Source organism: Sus scrofa, chromosome 7 (assembly GCF_054392235.1).
Source record: "Sus scrofa isolate SSC_HxYL_T2T_F1_AM1 chromosome 7, Sscrofa_HxYL_maternal_Yorkshire_Landrace_v2.0, whole genome shotgun sequence".
Taxonomy (NCBI): Eukaryota; Metazoa; Chordata; class Mammalia; order Artiodactyla; family Suidae; genus Sus; species Sus scrofa.
In genome coordinates, this window is record NC_139389.1 from 123,619,751 (window position 1) to 123,638,324 (window position 18,574).

The 18,574-nt window shown below is 46.0% G+C and overlaps 1 long non-coding RNA gene across 8 annotated transcripts in view; it reads left to right on the forward strand.

The window, feature by feature from the left end:
* LOC102168159 (uncharacterized) overlaps positions 1–18,574 on the forward strand; it is a 126,372-nt gene that overhangs the window by 1,936 nt on the left and 105,862 nt on the right. For 6 of the 8 annotated variants that reach the window (XR_014811298.1, XR_014811300.1, XR_014811296.1 and 3 more), the window contains exon 2: positions 11,212–11,299. This is a non-coding gene — a long non-coding RNA (uncharacterized LOC102168159). Of the gene's footprint in view, positions 1–11,211; positions 11,300–11,396; positions 11,602–12,614; positions 15,079–17,954; positions 18,435–18,574 lie in introns of those variants that run through there. The other 2 variants (XR_014811294.1, XR_014811297.1) reach the window with 2 other exon arrangements.

Below are 18,574 nucleotides of genomic sequence, written 5' to 3' on the forward strand. Positions count from 1 at the left end.
CAAGGGACTCACCCTCATGACTCTGGATCACAGTCCAGGGCTCTCCCCACTGCAAGGCAGACAAGTCAACCTCAGGCCTTTTCACCTCCTCTTGCAAGCTTTTAATAAATCAGTTTCGTTTTCAAAATACTGCCCAGAATATAGTCTGTGGTCAGCAGAAAGATGCTGACGGCACTGTCTATTCTAAGTAGCTGTCTTATTTTCTGATGAGCTGTAGCGGGAATGGATAGTTTGAATGTCTCTGTTGCTGAAGGAGCGTGGCAGATGTTACAATGGTCCTCACTCCACCCAGATTTCTTTTTTAAGATGTAACATGATATGATCCAGTAATTCCACAGCTGGGTAGTTAACTGAAGAAAATGAAAACACTAATTCAAAAAGATATATGCACTCCATGTCCATTGCAGCATTATTTACGACAATAACCAAGACATGGAAACAGCTTAAATGTCCACAGATGGATGAATGGATAAAGAAAATAAGAAAATGCAAAATAGACGTGTGTGTATGGTATATTATAATTATAATATGTGTATTGGCCATAAGAAAAAATGAAATCCTGTCATTTGCAACGACACGGATGCACCTTGAGGGCATAGTGCTAAATGATATAATTCAGACAGAGAAGGACAACTACCATATGATCTCACTGATATATCAAATTTATTTATTTTGACCGCACCTGCGGCATATGGAAGTTCTCAGGCTAGGGATGGAATTGGAGCTGCAGCTGCCAGCCTACACCAGAGCCACAGCAATGCAGGATCTGAGCCGCATCTGAGGCCTACACCACAGCTTGCGGTAACACCGGATCCTTAACCCACTGAGTAAGGCCAGGGATCAAACCTGCATCCTCATGGATACTAGTCGGGTTCTTAACCCACTGAGCTACAGCGGGAACTCCTAAGTATGGAATTTAAAGCAAAACAAAACAAAGCTTGTAGATACAGAGAAAAGACTGGTGGTTGCCCGGGGTTGGATGTGGGATGGGGCCAAAGAGGAAAGGGGGTTAAAAGGTACAAATTTCCAGCTATAAAATAAGACATGTGTTGTAATGTATGGCATGGTGACTGTAGTTAATATTATATATCTGAAAGTGGGTAAGAGAGTAAATCTTAAAAGTTCTCATCACAAGAAAAAAGTTCTCAACAGTACTTTGCCTGAGAGATTTTTACCCAACTCAGAGATCCTCCTGATTAGGGAAGGCAAGGAGCAAAAAGCATAGAATTACTAGCTGCTCTTACCACTGGCAGGCAGAACAGCCATTTTTCATACCTGTGGCCACCTGGGATCTTTAACTCCCTGTGTCAACCTCCCTTGTGGCTGCAATGAAGATGTGTAACGTCAGCTCCGCCAGAGAGACACCACTCAGAGTCCGGGGCAGCCTCACCCCCGTTCAGTGGAGTTTGTTCTGGCAGCCGTGGGTGCAGGTGGTTCAGGTTCTCCTGGCTGCCTGCACCCAGCCAGGGCAGCAGTGCTTTCTGCCCTTGCCAGGCCAGTCCTGAGGCCATTTCCAGCCTCTGTTGCTGGCTGCCCAGCTTCCCAGTCCTCATACTTTTGGAGAATGTGACCCCATTTCTGCCTAAATCAGCCTGGGTTGGTGTCTGTGACTTGTAATGGTGAACAGGACTGGGGGATGAGGCTTCCCCAAGGAGGCCTGGGCACTGGTAGGGCTGGAAGACTAGGCAGGTGCCCAGTAAAAGAAATGGCATTTGAGGAGTTCCCATGTGGCTCAGCAGAAACAAATCTGACCGGCATCCATGAGGACTCAGGTTCGATCCCTGGCCTCGCTCAGTGGGCAAAGGATCCAGTGTTGCTGTGAACTGTGGCAGTAGCCGGCAGCTTTAGCTCCTATTTGACCCCTAGCCCGGGAACCTTCAAATGCCACAGGTGCAGCCCTAGAAAGACAACCCCTCCCCCCAAAAACAAAAATAAACGGCGTCTGAGCAGGGAGAGGTACTGCCGCACCATTGTCCTTCAGTCTGAGGCACAAGCTGTGTGGAGGGAAGTGAGTCACGTCCCAGGTCAGACAGTCCTCCGGCTCCTCACGGGGGTCACAGGAGTAATGAACCAGCTGGAGGGTTTTCCTGCAAGTCTGGCTTCTTTCCCTTTGCTGCTGCCTGAGCTTTTCATTCCATATTATTGAGCTTTTCCTTTGTGGAAGGGGAAGTCGGGTTAGGAGGAAAAAGGGAGGCTTCCTGAGCCTCTGCATAGGGAGCTTCTCAGGTCTGTTGGCAAAGCCCCAGGGAGCTCCCCACTTTGAGCCCCAGAGTTAGGTCCTCCATCTAAAGTGCTTTTAACTAGAGGTGGATCTTCCTGCCTTCCTGCCTCTTTCTTTCTCTCTCTTTTTCTTCTTTCTTATTGAAGTGTAGTTGATTTACAATATTGCCTTAGTTTCAGGTATATAGCATAGTGATTCTGGTGGTTTTTTTTTCAGATTATATTGCATTATAGGTTATCATAAGATATTGAATATGATTCCCTGGGCTTGACAATAAATCCTTGTTGCTTATCTATTTTATCTATAGTAGTTTGTATCTGTTAATCCCAGACTCCTCATTCATCCCTTCCCCCACCTTTCCCCTTTCGTTTTCCATGTCTATGCATCTGTTTCTGTTTTGCATATAGATTTATTGGTATTGTTTTTTCAATTCCACGTATAGTATTTCTCTTTATCTGACTTATTTCACTCAGCATAATATTCTCTAGATCCATCCATATTGCTGCAAATGAGAATATTTCATTCTTTGTTTATGGCTGAGTAGTACTCTGTATATATACCAGCTCTTCTTTATCCAGTCATTTGTTGTTGGACACTTAGGTTGCTACCATGTCTTGGCTATTGTACGTAGTGCTGCTATGAATATTGGGGGAGCATGGACCTTTTCTAACCAGAATTTTCATTTTTTCCAGATATATACCCAGCAGTGGGATTGCTGGATCATATGGTAGCTCTCTTTTTCGTTTTTTAAGGAACCTCCAGACTGCAGCTAGTGGCTGCACCAACTTCCATTCCCACCATCAGTGTATGAGGGTTCCCTTTTCTCCACACCCTCTCTAGCATTTATTATTTGTAGACTTTATTTTTTTATTGGCCGAACCTATGGCCTATGGAAGCTCCAAAATCAGGGATTGAGTCTGAGCCACAGCTTCGGCAACCCCGGATCCTTTAATCCACTGCGCTGGGCTAGATTTCGAACCCACACCTCTGTAGCAACCTGAGATGCTACAGTCAGATTCTTAACCCACTGCGCCATAGCAGGAACTCCTATTTATAGACTTTTTGGTGATAGCCATCCTGACCAGTGTGAGGTAATACCTCACTGTGGTTTTGATTGCATTTCTCTAGTACTTAGTGGTGTTTTACATCATGTGCCTATGGGCCATCTGTACGTCTTCTTTGAAGAACTGTCTGTTTAGGGCATCTGCCCATTGGGTTGTTTGTTTTTTTAACATTGAACTGTATGAGTGTTTGTGTATTTTGGAAATTAAGCCCTTGTCAGTTGCGTCATTTGCAAATATTTTCTCCCATTCCATAGGTTGTCTTTTTGTTTTGTGGATGGTTTCCTCTGCTGTACAAAAGATTTTAAGTTTGATTAGTTCCCTTTGTTTGTTTTTGCTTGTATTTCTCTTGCTTTGGGAGACTGATCTAAGAAAATACTGTTAATATTTATGACGCAGAATGTTTTACCTATATTCTCTTCTAGGAGTTTTATGGTATCATGTCTTACATTTAAATCCTAAACTCTTTTGTGTTCGTTTTTGTATATGGTATGAGGGAATGTTCTAATTTCATTGATTTACATGCAGCTATACAGCTTTCCCAACACCACTAGAGAGAGACTGTCTTTTCTTCATTGTTAATTCTTGCCCCATTTGTCGTAGATTAATTGATCATAGGTGCATCTGTTTATTTCTGGACTTTTTATTCTGTTCCATTGATCTATATGTCTATTTTTTGTGCCAGTTCCATCTGTTTTGATTATTGTAGCTTTGTGGTATAGTCTGAAGTCTAGAGGGTTATACCTCCAGCTTTGTTCATTTTTCTCAGAATTGCTTTGACCATTCTGGGTCTTTTGAGCTTCCATATAAATTTTAGGATTATTTTTTCTAGTTCTGTGAAAAATGTGATGAGTATTTCAGTAGCAATTGCATTAAATCTTTAGATTGCTTTAGGTAGTATGGCCATTTTAACAATATTGACTCTTCTAATCCAAAAGCATGGGATATCTTTCTACTTCTTTGAATCATCCTCAGTTTCCTTTATCAGTGTTTTATAGTTATCAGTGTATAGGTCTTTCTCCTCCTTGGTTAAGTTTATTCCTAGTTTTTGTAATTTTTTGATGTGATTTTTAAAAACTTTCTGATATTTCATTACTAGTGTAAAGACATACAAGACGTTTCTGTATATTAATCTTATGTCTTACTATCTTGCTGAATTCATTTATTAGTTCTAATAGTCTTTGTGTGGAGAGAACTTTAGGGTTCTCTATATAGAGTTTCATGTCATTTGCAAATAGTGACAGTTTTACATCTTACTTTCCAATTTGGATACCTTTTCTTTCTTTTTCTTATCTTATTGCTGTGGCTAGGACTTTCCAATACTATTTTGAATAGAATCAGTAAGAGTGGGCATCCTTGTCTTATTCCTGAATTTAACAGAAAGGCTTTGAGCTTTTCACTGTTGAACATTATGTTGCCTCTGAGTTTGTTATAAATGGCCTTTATTGTGTTGAGGTTGTGTTTATTGTGTTGAGATGTGTCCCCTCTACCCATTTTAGTGAGAATTTTTTTTTATCATGAATGGATGTTGAATTTTCTCAAATGCCTTTTCTGCATCTGTTGCAATGATCAGTTTTTCTCTTTCCTTTTGTTATTTTGGTATATCACATTGATTGATTTGCATATGTTGAACCATTCTTGTGACCCTGGAATGAATCCACCTGGATCATGGTGTATCATTCTGTTTATGTATTGTTGGATTCAGTTTGGTAATATTTTGCTTCTATATTTATCAAAGATATTAACCTATAATTTTCTTTCTTTGTAGTGCCTTTGATTTTGGTATCAGGGTGATGATGGCCTCATAGAATGAATTTGGGAGTGTTCCCTACTTTTCAGGGGTTTTTTGGAATATTTTGACAAGGGTAGGTATAAGTTCTTTTTTTTTTTCTTTTTTTTTTTTTTTTTTGTCTTTTGTTGTTGTTGTTGTTGCTATTTCTTGGGCCGCTCCCGCGGCATATGGAGGTTCCCAGGCTAGGGGTTGAATCGGAGCTGTAGCCACCAGCCTACGCCAGAGCCACAGCAATGTGGGATCCGAGCCGCGTCTGCAACCTACACCACAGCTCACGGCAACGCCGGATCGTTAACCCACTGAGCAAGGGCAGGGACCGAACCCGCAACCTCATGGTTCCTAGTCGGATTCGTTAACCACTGCGCCACGACGGGAACTCCTATAAGTTCTTCTTAGTTATGTTTGGTAGAGTTCCGTAGTGAAGCTGCCTGGTCCAAGACTTTTGTTTGCAGGGAGTTTTTTTGGGGGGGTTTTGTTTGTTTGTTTTTTAAAATGATAGATTCTATTTCATGTCTGGTGAACAGTCTGATCAAATTATCTATTTCTTCTTGGCTCAGTCCTGGCATACTGTATCTTTCTAGAAACTTGTGCATTCTTCTAGTTTGTCCAACTTGTTATCATATAACTGTTCATAGTATTCTCTTATAAGTTTTTGTACTTCTCTGGGATTAGTTGCTATTTCTCCTCTGTCATTTCTTATTTTGTTTATTTGGGTCCTCTCTCTTGTCTTCCTGGTGAGCCTGACTAGAGGTTTGTCAATTTTGTTTATCTTTTCAAAAAACCAGCTCTTGGTTTTCTTGACTTTTTCTTTTGTGGGTTTTCTTAATGTTTTTAGTTTCCTTCCTTCTGCTGACTTTAGGTTTTGTTTGTTCTTTTTCTAATTCTTTTAGGCAATAGGTTAGGTTATTAATTTGAAATTTTTCTTGTTTTTGAGGAAGGCCTTTGTTACTATGAATTTCCCTCTTAGCACTGCTTTTGCTGCAGGAGTAGGTTTTCTTTTTACAAGGAAAGATATAGCTTGAAATTCACACCCCACACCTCCAACACAGCTGTTAACATTTATGCATTTGATGGGAGCAATAAATTCCAGTGTGTCTTCAAAGCTCTGTGTGCATTAGAGCCTCTGGGGGACACCACCCCTGAGTAGCTGAGGCGGGGGGGGGGGGCCTCTAGTGGGACTTCCCACACATGGGCAGGCACTGATGCATACTGGGGGGGGGTGGGCTAGTGATCTGATCCTTTCTTGGGAGTAGAGTTTGAGCAAGCGAGGCAAGCAAAGAGGAAGAAGAGGGTGTGACAGCCTCCAAAAGGCAGGGACAGTCAGGTGCTCTGCAGACAGACAGGCCTCCTCTTCCCTGCTCTCAGGGACTGGGCTGTGGGTCTATCATCTCATCCCTAAGCCCAGTTTAAACCATCAACTTCCACACAGCCCTGTGTGCAGGTCCAGCTGGGAGTTTGATAGGAATTGTGTTGAATCTGAACATCAGTTTGGTGAGTTGACATCTTAGGAATATTAAGTCTCTTCCTGTATACCTCTCCTTATCCCTTGTCTCTGCAGAGTTGCTATTGTTTGAAAGAGGGCAGGGAGCTGTGTTTTCTGGGTTCCCGAAATCATAGAAGAGCTTTTCTTTTTCTCTAGAAGTTCTTGGGGATTGAGGCTCAGCAGCTGGCACCACCATCTTCTGCATGATTGCTGGCATTCCTGGGCCCTGATCTGAATGGAATTTCCTAGGTTTTCTTTCCATCCCAGGCCTGATCAGCAAATGCTCCCAGCCAAGGCCTCAGGAAACTTTTCTCCATTAATAAACCAGTTATATGCTGGTTTTACATGTGGGGCCACAAATATTTTTATTGCACAAATGAGCTAGTCAGGCAAACAATAACCCCAGTGGCTGTTGAAGGGCACCAAAAAAGTTTTCTACCCAAAGGTCTCACCCTTCCTCCCCCACCATCCTTAGAGGTTCTTGGGAAGATGCCTTTGAACGTGCCTGTGTGTCTGAAGATTATATATGAAGCTATGATCTCCTAGCTCAGATTAGTTCATTCTTTCTCTTTTCTTTTCTTTCCTTTCCTTTCCCTTCCTTCCTTCCTTCCTTCTCTCTCTCTCTCTCTCTTTTTCTTCCTTCCTTCCTTCCTTCCTTCCTTCCTTCCTCCCTCCCTCCCTCCCTCCCTCCTTCCATCCTTCCTCCCTTTTACTGCACCTGCAGCATATGGAAGTTCCCAGGCTAGGGGTCTAATTGGAGCTGCATCTGCCAGCCTACACCACAGTCGTCGCAATGCCAGATCCAAGCCATGCCTGCGACCTATGCTGCACTTTGCGGCAGCACCAGATCCTTAACCCACTGATTGAGGCCAGGGATTGAACCTGCATCCTCCTGGATACTAGTCAGGTTCTTAACCCACTGAGTCACAATAGGAACTCCTCAACTTAATTTTTTTCTCCTTCCTCTTGCAGTTGGTAGAGAACTGTCCCTAGAAGAGTGTGGTGTCTCAGGTGGGCTGTGAGAGAAGCAGGGGATGCAGAGCAGAGGGGTGGGAGGGCACCCAGAAGAACCCTCCCTGACATCATGATTTCCCAGGAGACCAGGTCTGAACAATTCACAGCCAATGAGAGCATTAGGGCCAGCGGGAAGTCCTCAGAGGACAGAGGGTCAAACAACACAGAGGAAGAAACCAGGTCAGGACATCAAAGGGACACGTTTGCAGTCTGGAAGGAAGTGTTGTGTGTAAGACTTGAGCCCAGGGCTCCATCTCAGTCCCTCTCTATGCTGTGCCTGCCTTCCTGCCACGGACAGGCCGTTCCTTCCTGCCTGGGACAAAGCTGGATGCTGGGAACATGCCCTGGGGAGCTGACAGCTTAATGCGGAAGAGAGGGGTTATGTGTCATTTACTTACAGTTGCTAGTTATGTTAGGAAGATGCGTGGGGTGCTGAACTAGGCTCTTCAACCCAGCCTGTGGTCCAGGAAGGCTCTAGAGGGAGACCAGTGATCCGAGGGCCCTGGGATGGGGCTGGGGACAAGGGAAGCGTGGGACAGGTGAAGGGCAGGGGAGGTCTGTCAGAAAGGGGTTGGGAAGTGCTGGGGGGAGAGTGGGAAGGGCAAGGCTCGCAGGGGGCCAGGGCCTGGTGTGCTGTGAGGTGGAGAGGGCAGCAGCACCCCCTGGGTGCTGGGGCTTCTTTCAGGCACCAGATGGGAGCCACAAAGGGTCTCAGGGAGCAGATGGGAGCTTCAGTGGGAATGAGGCACGATCAGATTTGAATTTGCAGATGGTCATTGAAGGGGAGGTCCACCTCTAAAACCCCTGACCATGAGGAGTCCCCTCTGTGGTGCAACGGGATCAGTGGCATCTTGGGAGCACTGGGGCTCAGGTTCAGTTCCCGGCCTGGTACAGCAGGTTGGGGATCTGGCATGGCTGCAGCCGCAACTTAGGTTGGGACTGTGGCTCGGACCTGATCCCTGGCCCGGGAACTCTACTTGCTGGCAGGGTGACCAAAAAGTAATAATTAAAAAAAAAACCAAAAAACCCTGACCATGGAGCCACTCAGGAGAGCCTCTGGGGAGGCTGGCTGCACCCTCTGCAAGCAGATCTGTGGCCCTTGCATAGAAACCACAGCCCAGGCGTCTCTCATTCACTTAAGAACAGGGGACATCGAAGCCTACTCTTCACCCTGTGTTTCAGGGCATTTTCTTGGTTCCCAGAGGCACCCTGGTTTGGCCTTCTCTGAGCCAGAGATCCAGGACATCAGAGCACACAGGCATTTCTGGGCTGGCTGGTCCCTACCTTGTACCTCTGAGGCGGATGTGCTGTTTTCTCTCAGGCCTTTTTTCCATCTCTCCAGAATTTCGGGAAGGATACAGAGCTACCTTCTGACAAGGGGAGAATGCTCTGGTCAAAGGGGTCCAGCTGCAAGGACAGAAGATGCTGTGAGGGATGCTATGAACAGACAGAAGCAGCTCTGGGACCCATCCCTTTGTCACGAAGCTGGGTTCCAGTCACCCATGCTCCTCCTCTGTGGCCTCTTCATTTGAGGTGTCTGTGTACAAGGTTGGGAATGATGTCTGACTGTCTTTTTCTCTCTCTTAGGAAAATTTCTAAACCACAACAAACAAAACCAACCAGCAAACCAACGTGATGTCCAGGGAGGGGCTATCTCTGGGGGTCTTTCTACCAGACGATGGGTAGTCAGTTAAACTTTCTGAGCCTCCGTTTTCTTGCTTGTAAATATTTCTTGACCCCAGAGTATCTCAGAGTAGGAGTGTCTGGACACCCCATGCTGGTCAGTGGAAACTCAAGTGCATTGAGACCACGGCCCTTCCCGGTTATCCAGTGATTTCACTGGGAGGGTTTCCCATGGATGCAGAAGAGTTGGCCCTGAGCTTCCGAGGGGCTATGTCCACAACGTCACAGGGCAGCTCAGGGCCCAGCCTGAAATCCCAGGAAACATCCATTTATCCAAGAGCAGTCATCAGGAAACAGGATTTTATTCATTTATTCCATTTTTTCCAAGAACCTCTGGAAAGAAAACTATAAAATGGCGTGACGACACAGGAGTTTGTCAGTTTTTCCTTCATGCTCCTGTCAATAGTCTGTGATCTTTAGCAGTTTAACACATAAGACACAGACAGTGTTTCTAAGTTTATACAGGGGCCTTGATTTCCCAGGGAAACTAGGAAAGCCCATTATTTCACACGTGGTCCATGATGAGCAGGTCTGCTTGTGGCTGTGAAGGCTGGGCCGCCCCATGAAGCCTCCTCAGAGAATGTATGGCCCCTAGTTACAGTGGTGACATAATTACTTCTCGAAAAGTATGATGTGCTCATAATGATGGGGAGACCGGATGCGACCTTTGGCCGAGGCACTGAGTCATGCTCTTTCAAGCTGTGAAAAGAAAGACAGGGACTCTAGCTTCAATAGACTGACGCACCAACGCAACCCTGCTGTGATTTGCTTTCCTTTCTTTCTCAAGGATGGACATTTCTTTCCAAAGGCATCTACGAAGCCTTTTTTCAAGCTTTTTCTCAGAATAAAAGCCTCATTGTTGGATGCAATTTTTTTTTTTATTACTCAAATGAATTTATCACATCTGTAGTTGTGTACTGATCATCACAATCCAATTTCACAGGATTTCCATCCCACAAGCCAAGCACTGGGTGCAGCGTCTTGACAGTAAATGGCAAAAGTCATTCCATTATTCTGCATTACCACCGGCAATTGCCCAACCCAGAGTGGGGGTGCGGGGGCCGTGTGTGAAGGTGGGGGGCGCCAGAAGGTGGTTCCACGGAGAAGTGGCCTCAGGAGCACAGAGCCAGTTTGCCATACTCAATCCTCACCACTTTGCCTTAGAGTTCGAACATGTTTTGAACTGCCCGAAAGCACTTTGCAAAGATCTGTTTCGGTTTCTCTCCATTTTAATTTTCTTGACTTCAATTCCCTGAGTAGTTATTATGCAGCTACTCAGTATTCCTCACGGTGCTGGACCGCCTCCCGCCCTCTGGCTGCTCCTCACCCCCCATCCCTTGTTAGTACAGGACACCCCCACAGTGGGAGTCCCTGCTCGGCCGAGTCTGCGGATGGGTTCGGTGCCACAGGTCACTCATTCCACAGGCTCGTGTCCCCAAAGGCCTGCTGGCTCGCGTGAGTGAGCACACACAGCCCTTGAACTTTGTACCATCTGCTCACTCCTCCTCAGGATCGCCTGGGTTAAAATCTTCATCCTCGGGCAGCTGCCTCTCACCATCCATCATGTCTCCCTTACCAGTTGTTTAGGGATTTTTGGGGTTTTTTTTTTTTGGCTTTTTGCCTTTTCTAGGGCCGCACCCTTGGCATATGGAGGTTCCCAGACTAGGGGTTGAATCAGAGATGCAGCTGCTGGCCTACACCATAGCCACGGCAATGCCAGATCCAAGCCGCATATGTGACCTACACCACAGCTCATGGCAACACCGGATTCTTAACCACACTGAGCAAAGCCAAGGATGGAACGTGAATCCTCATGGATACTGGTCAGGTTCTTAACCCAAAGAGCCACAACGGGAACTCCTCAGGCATTTAATATAGACTTTACAGCAGAAAGAAGTATCACAGAGAATATCCCAGTTTTCTGTGATGAAAGGATAACATGACACCTATTTTGCAGGCGGGGAAACTGAGGCCCAGACCAGTTGGACCCTCCAGCAGTCGAGACACAGGCAGGACCGAAGAGTCAAATCAACCTTGCTGAGAAGGTAGGATTTTGAGGCATAGTTTTCCTTGACCTCCCACCAGATGCTGACTCTGTTTTCTTGCTAGGCTGGTCCATCCACTTATTTGCTTGTCTTTTAGCCACGTGTGGTCACACCACATTGTGCAATGCAGGGATCTGGGCTGGCCTTCACCTGGGTTTCCTATGCGTTCCACGGCAGCGCCGGCTGCAGCCTCACGCTGCCCCAAGGTCCAGTCTGGACGAACTGACTGCTGGTTTTGCTCAGCTGTACCATCTGTGACCATGAAAGTCTGAGAGAATAAACAGAATCATATTTATGAGAAACACCCATGGGTGCTTTCCATATATCTTATTTATTATCTCGTTGCAAAAATGAGATTCTTGACCTCAGTTCAGGCATGTGGCTTGGCACTGTTTACAGCTAAATCTTCTGCAAAATTAACATGCAGATGGGGGCAGCAGCAAGCCAGAGCCACCAGCTATGGGTCATCAGGTGGCCCAAGGTCATCCCCTTCACTTCGCTCCTCTGCCTGGCAGCTTAGCGCCCAGCCTTTGGCATCACCTGGGGATTACTTCTTCTTTGTTTTATAAATAGCCAAACATGGACCTGGGGTAGCTGTTAATCCCAGGGCTGGCCCTGAGATTTCAGAATCATATCTTCTTCAGATTAAGCGGACAGGGCACAAAGCGTCGCTGACCAAAGTTTAAAAAATGCAGACTCCAGAGTTCCTGTTGTGTCTCAGCAGAAACAAATCCAACTAGGATCCATGAGGATGTGGGTTAAGGATCCGGCATTGCCTTGAGCTGTGGTGTAGGTCACAGGTGTGGCTGTGGCTGTGGCTGTGGCTGTGGCTGTGGCGGAGGCCAGCAGCTGCAGCTCTGATTCACCCCTAGCCTGGGAATTTCCATATGTCGCACGTGCAGCCCTAAAAAAAGAAAAAAAGAAAAAAAAATGCAGAATGCAAAGCACAAGTCTGGTTTCGTGAGTGTAGCTGGATTTGAGAATTGATCAAAGAGGGAAGCATGCTAAAAACAGCCCTCACCCCCTAATGTTGTTTATATTATCCCGGATCCCTGGCCCTCCTCCCCTGCTCTCCAGGGATTCTTCGTGGTAAAAGGACACTTCTTCCATTTGGTAGGTTTCAGGGCCCAGAGAAAGGGAGGCGAAGGGGATGGGAATGGAGAGCACGGGCTCCAGGGGCAGGAGGATGGGCTGTAATTTCCAAGACATCGAAAAGGACCCAGAATACAAAACAGCTGTGCCACAAGGTGGTAAACACTGACCAGCCTTCCTTCTCAGCGAATTAATATGCCGTTGCTCTTTGTTATTTTCTTAGTGCATCAAGTTTAAAACCAGACCTTCGAAAGGACGTCCTGCAGTTTTAAACATGATGCAAAATATAAACAAATTACTGCACTGGACACCGCCCAGCTGCGGGGAATCCAAAAGTCAACGGTAAACAAATGAAGCTTTACTTTGGGACCCAAGCATCTAAGTTGAGGACACATTTATTTCCCTCGCAAATTTTGGTTTTAGCTGGGGGAGCTCAAGATCAGAATGTCCATCAGAAAAGCCCCCAGGGCAATGGTTCCAGGCAGGGCCACTCCCAGAGGTCGGTGCGAAGAGGCAGAGCTTTGCTCATTTCTGGGGGTACTGGGACACAGGCATTGTTTGTTGCTGGCTTTGAAGGGGCGTCTCCTGTGTGTTGTGTTCATTTGGCGACAGTAAAGCTTGTCTCGCCCAAGGCAGGGAACAAGACATCACCGCCGGATGCTGTGTTTCACCAAGTCAGAGAAGCAAGGGACAGCTCGCTCCGTAGGGAGACCGAGCGGTGGGGTCACGGCCAAACCCAGGGCTGGAGATGGGCCTGGGGCGGGGGGTGTTTCCTGTTGCTGCTGTAATGGTCTTCATGAACGAAGTGGCTTAAAACAACACAAGTTTAATTTTTGTTGTTTTATTTGAAAACAGATTTATTGAGATATGATTAACCCAGCATACGGTTCACCCATTGAAGGTATACAATTCAGAGGTTTTTCGTGTATTCACAGATATGGGTAATCATCACCATAGCCAAAGATAAAACATTTTTCCTTGCTTTGGAAAGCAAACCCTGTACCCTTTAGCTCTCACTCCCATATATCCCGACCCCCTGGTCCTGGGCATCCCCAAGTCTACTTTCTATCTGGGGCTGGGAACAAAGGTGTGCCTCCCTCTAAGTGACACCCTCTGTTTTGGAGCTGAGTGCTCGGTGGGGCCGGGGGTAGGCAGTAGCCTCAGGTCCCCTAGGCTGGCCTCTCCCGGCACGGAACTCTGCCTTAGGAGCCTGGCAAGGCATTTGGGCCCCGATGTGCTCAGTGCACCATCCCCTGGTGGAGCCCCCATACCGGGCACGGAACGAGGCCCCAGCTCCCATCTGCAAGTCCCCAGAACTTGGCCTTGGCAACGGGAACCTGGGGCAGGGTGAGAAATGCCAACATCCTACCCTTCCTGAGAAGAGAGGCCTCCATCCGGGAGCTGGGGGAGAGGGAGCCCCGTGTTCTTGGCTGCATCATTCTGGAGTGGCGTTTCCACCCTGCTGACTGGAGGTCCAAAGTCCAAAGTCAATCTCACTGATCTAAGTCAAGGTGTCAGTTGGACTGGCTCTTCTTGGAGCCTCTTGGGAGAATCTATTTCCTTGCCTTTCCAGAGACCACCTCTATCCTTAGGCTTCTGGGCCCTTTCTCTGACTTCTAAGCCAGCAGGGTAGTGTCTTCTCTGACCTCTTGCTTCTCTTATAAAGACCCTTATGATGACATCAGGTCCACCTGGATAATCCTGGATAATCCCCCTTCTCAAGACCAGGAAGTTTCCTTTTGCCACACAAGGCACCACATTCCCAGGTTCTGAGGTTAGGACATGGCCATTGGGGTGGGGGTGGGGGGCACTGTTCTGTCTATTGCAGGATGAGGAGAGAAGAGAGACAATGGTGGCCTCCAGCTCCAAGACTGGCACTTTCACCCCCAGCCCAGCTTGGCTCCTTCACCCAGCCGGGAGATGCCTGCCGCCTCCAATACGGTGGGACCACTGCCTTTCCCAAACACTGCTCACCACCGTGCTGGGTTCCATCCTTACCTGGACTGTTGGCAGAGACCAGCCTTGGTCTTCTCGAGTCTAGGTGACAGTGACTACTGTGCACTGAACACCTACTGTGCACCAGGCTTGGTTTGAATCCGTATGACTACTCTTTGAGGAGAGAGTGTTATACTCATTTTAGAGATGAAGAGACTAAGGCTGGCGAGTGCAACTCACCCAACACCACTCAAATGGGGGAATGTGGAGTTACATGTGTGGAGATTTTAAAATCAATTTTATTTTATTTCTGCCTTTATTATGCCCGCTTCCATTGTTTTTATTAGTATTTGTCCACAAAGTCTTTGATATTCCTCCTTCAAAAGGGGAACCTCATTCTCCTCCCCTTAGCGTGGCTGTACTTGTTTGCTGGCTTCTTGAGAATATAATGTCTATGACATCTGAGACTAGGACAGCAAAGGAACTGTGGCCTCTTCCTTGCTTTCTCGTAGGCACTTAGCTCAGGGGAAGCCAGGTGCATGGTGTAAGGACATTTAGGCAGCCCTACTGAGAGCTGAGTGAAGCATTCTGGAAGAGCCAGCCCCAGTCAAGCACTCAAATGATGGCAGCCCAGCCACCCTCTTAACCCATGAGAGACGCCGGTTGGAGCCAGGACCATCCAGTTAAGCTGCTCTGGAATTCCTTTTTCTTTTTAAATCTTTTTTCCCCTTTTTTCTTTTTATGCCACACCTGCAGCATATGGACGTTCTCAGGCTAGGGGTCAAATAGGAGCTGCAGCTGCCGGCCTGTGCCACCAGCCACAGCCACAGCCACAGCCACGCCAGATCTGAGCAGCATCTGTGACCTACACTGCAGCTTGCAGCAATGCCAGATTCTTAACCCACTGAGCGAGGCCGGGGATGGAACCCGCGTCCTCAGGGACACTATGTCGGGTTCTTAACCTGCTGAGCCACACCAGTAACTCCTTCTCCCTCCCTTATGATCTCTCCAGGGCTGGTTTCTTCTAGAGCCTTCAGGCCATGGCAGGGGTTCTTTCAAGAAGGGTAATGAGTGGGCAGCTAGAGGACCAGACCTTTAGAGAACTTTGTGTAGGAAAAGCTTCCTCCACTTTGAAGGCATTGCAGAGCCACACAGGCAAAGCGCAGGCAAGAGAATAACAGATACCCACATTCGGTTACCTATACACAATTTCAGGACACTCGAGTTAATTTGAGCCATTCTCCTAAGACATAAAATTACTGAGATCTGCTGTTGTGTTTCTCGCATGATCTTAGTTCCCAAACCCAACATACTCTAAACCCCTCTCCTTCCCAATCTCCCCTACCCCCCAAATCCAAATCAGATATCAGGTATTTATATACTGACAGGTTTATTTTTTCCTTAAAGCTTGAACAAATACATCTTTCCACACAGTTGGTAGAATTGGTAGAGAAGTAAGCCCTTACTGCTTTACATAAAACTTTCTGGCCAAAATCCAAAGTCCATCCACTTTTTTGATACATGTGTGTTTTCCATGTTTTCCAGTCCTCACAACCCATCGAGACCTGTCTGAGCGGAGGGAGAGCTAACTTTGAGAGCAGGAAGGGACAATAACACGTGCCTTTTGCAAGTATTAAAGACAAGCAGCTGTAGGATTCTGAGAATTCTCAGTAAATAGTTCATAGGATTCTGAGAATTCTCAATAAATAGTTCATAGTATACAAATGCTTAACTCCATAGCGTTTACCTTTAATCAATGGCAGTACCAGTTATCACTATAATAAAGGATTCAAGGGACATTCAAGGGGCTACACATATTTATAGCAGCAAGAGACATGTATCATTTAGCCCTTCTAATAATCCCCAAAGAGGGAAAAAGTTCATTATAAATTGATACTTGACGATTCTAGCCCAGCTAGTGTTAATCAGGTTTTAAAAATCTACCATAAAGTGTTATAAATATGGGATTCAGGAAAGCAGCCTAAGAAAAGCTTCTGCTTACCTAATTCAGGAGGTAACAAGCTACTCCCTTTGAGGAGAATTCATGCTAGATTAATATTACTAAAAACAATGGAAGATGGCATCAAGGCAGGCATTAAATAAAATTTGTCCTTGATAGGAGAATCATTTTGCATTGTAAGAGTGTCTTAGGTTCTTTTAGATAGACAGAAAAAAAAGGTCATGCAAATTGTGAGTTTTAACTGTAATCACATGCTAATTGAGGGACTGTCAAAGGTTTGCCCCAGAAGGACCTTTTCAAAGAGGTTAAAAACTTATTCTAATTAACATACAAATTGAGGCTTACAACCCAAAGAAGGCAAAACCCTCTACTCTTAAAGCAAACCCTATCTATAGATGTCACAGAAAAGAAATGTTTGCTTCTTTCTTGAATGAAAAGGAATTTTCCATATTGGAAAACTGGGGGTACAGTGAGAGAGGGGGAGACAAAGAGACAGAGATCCAGGTAAAGAACCTGATTAAGGCAGGCAGAACATGACAAAGATCAACCGAGGAGGAATACAAGTAAGCGTGCCAAATACAACAGTTCCCTCCTTTGATGAGTGAGCTGGTGGGGGATGGAGGTAGCTTCAGGAACCTTCCCCCGGCCGCCTGGGAGTCTGAATATCACAGCTGCTGCTCCTCTATTCAGGGAATGATGAATTAGCCACTGCTTATCAGGCAACTAACAGAGCCAGCAATAAAAAGATTGCAAAGACACTGTCAGAAACAGCCCTTTTGAAACCGGAAACAAAGTTTTGGCCAGAGGTGAACATGCACTCATATGTCTGAAAAAAGAAGTTTTTAAGAGGCTGGGGGTGGTGGTGGTGGGGGCAGCGCGTGGCGGCACCGACTACAGGTCTTTTATTTTAGAAACATATCCACTTCAGTTGGTGATTTTTCTGTCTTAAAGACCACCTTGGACTGCTACATAGCTAATATGACCGGACAGCAAAGAGCTGTTTAAAACTGTCTAAAATGTTAAGTGGGTGGGTATCTACAGATAATCCCTGGCCCAGGGTTTCAAGTCTAAGGCTGCTTCATTTTCATATGGTGACAGGGTAACCTGGATTGCAGCAAGGCAGCAAGAATAAGAAGGAATACCTCGGGGAGAGAGAAAGGATAAATGAGAGAGGAGAAAGAGAGAAAACAGAAATGAAAGCCAAACAAAAAAATACAATTAAAGTGACTTACTTTGTTGATGCCAATTTGGGCCAGTTAGCAAAACCACAGCATTATCATTTGTCAAAGACGCAACAAAGGGTGGATTTAAACATCAAAGTTAGATATGTCCCTAAACCTGACCTGCTAAAGCCAAATCAGCATATTATTTCAAAGCCCTCTTACCTGGCAGCTGGTGCTATGCTAGAATGCTTTCCTTGTCTCTTGCTGTGTGTCTCCTGTCTCTTGGAAGCATGCTCCTTGGAAGTATAGGGAATTCCTATCCTGGCGCAGCGGTAATGAACCTGACTAGGATCTATGAGGACATGGGTTCGACCCCTGGCCTCGCTTGGAGGGTCAAGGATCCAGCCTTGCTGTGAGCTGTGGTGCAGGTTGCAGACTCGGCTCAGATCCTACGTTGCTGTGGATGTGGTATAGGCTGGCAGCTGTAGCTCCAATCGATCCCTAGCCTGAGAATTTCCATATGTCGCAGGTGCAGCCCTAAAAAGCAAAAAAAAAAAAAAGGGAAATACAGTTTCAGGACATCGGGACCCTCTTCTCTACTCTGGGGTCCCTTCAGCTTCCCCTCCCCCAGAGTTCCTAACAGCACTACCAGGCATTGCCCTGGAAGGAATGGCTTACAATTGGCCAATAGGGCCCTGCTGGGGAGCACTGAGAACTCCGACCCAGTATTCTGTGATAATCTATGTGGGAAAAGAATCCAAGAGAATGGATATGTGTATATGTATGACTGGGTCACTTTGTTGTACAGCAGAGGTTATCACAGCCTTGTAAATTAACGATACTTCAATAAAACTTAAAAATAAGTAAGAAATGGGAATCAATCCAGTTGTCTTACAGAAGTCACGATTTCAGCCCATTTAAAAAATTGACGTTCTTCCCCTCTTTGCTATCATAAAGGCTAAATGGAAGAAGATAGAAATAAAAAGGAAGAAAATATTGTCCCATTACATTAAGAAAATGGAGAAAACCAATCAATGGGGGAAACCACGCCGAAAACAAACATAAACCCAGAAAACGATACAAATCTAAGCCCTTTCAATAAGGATGGTGTTCAATACAAAATTT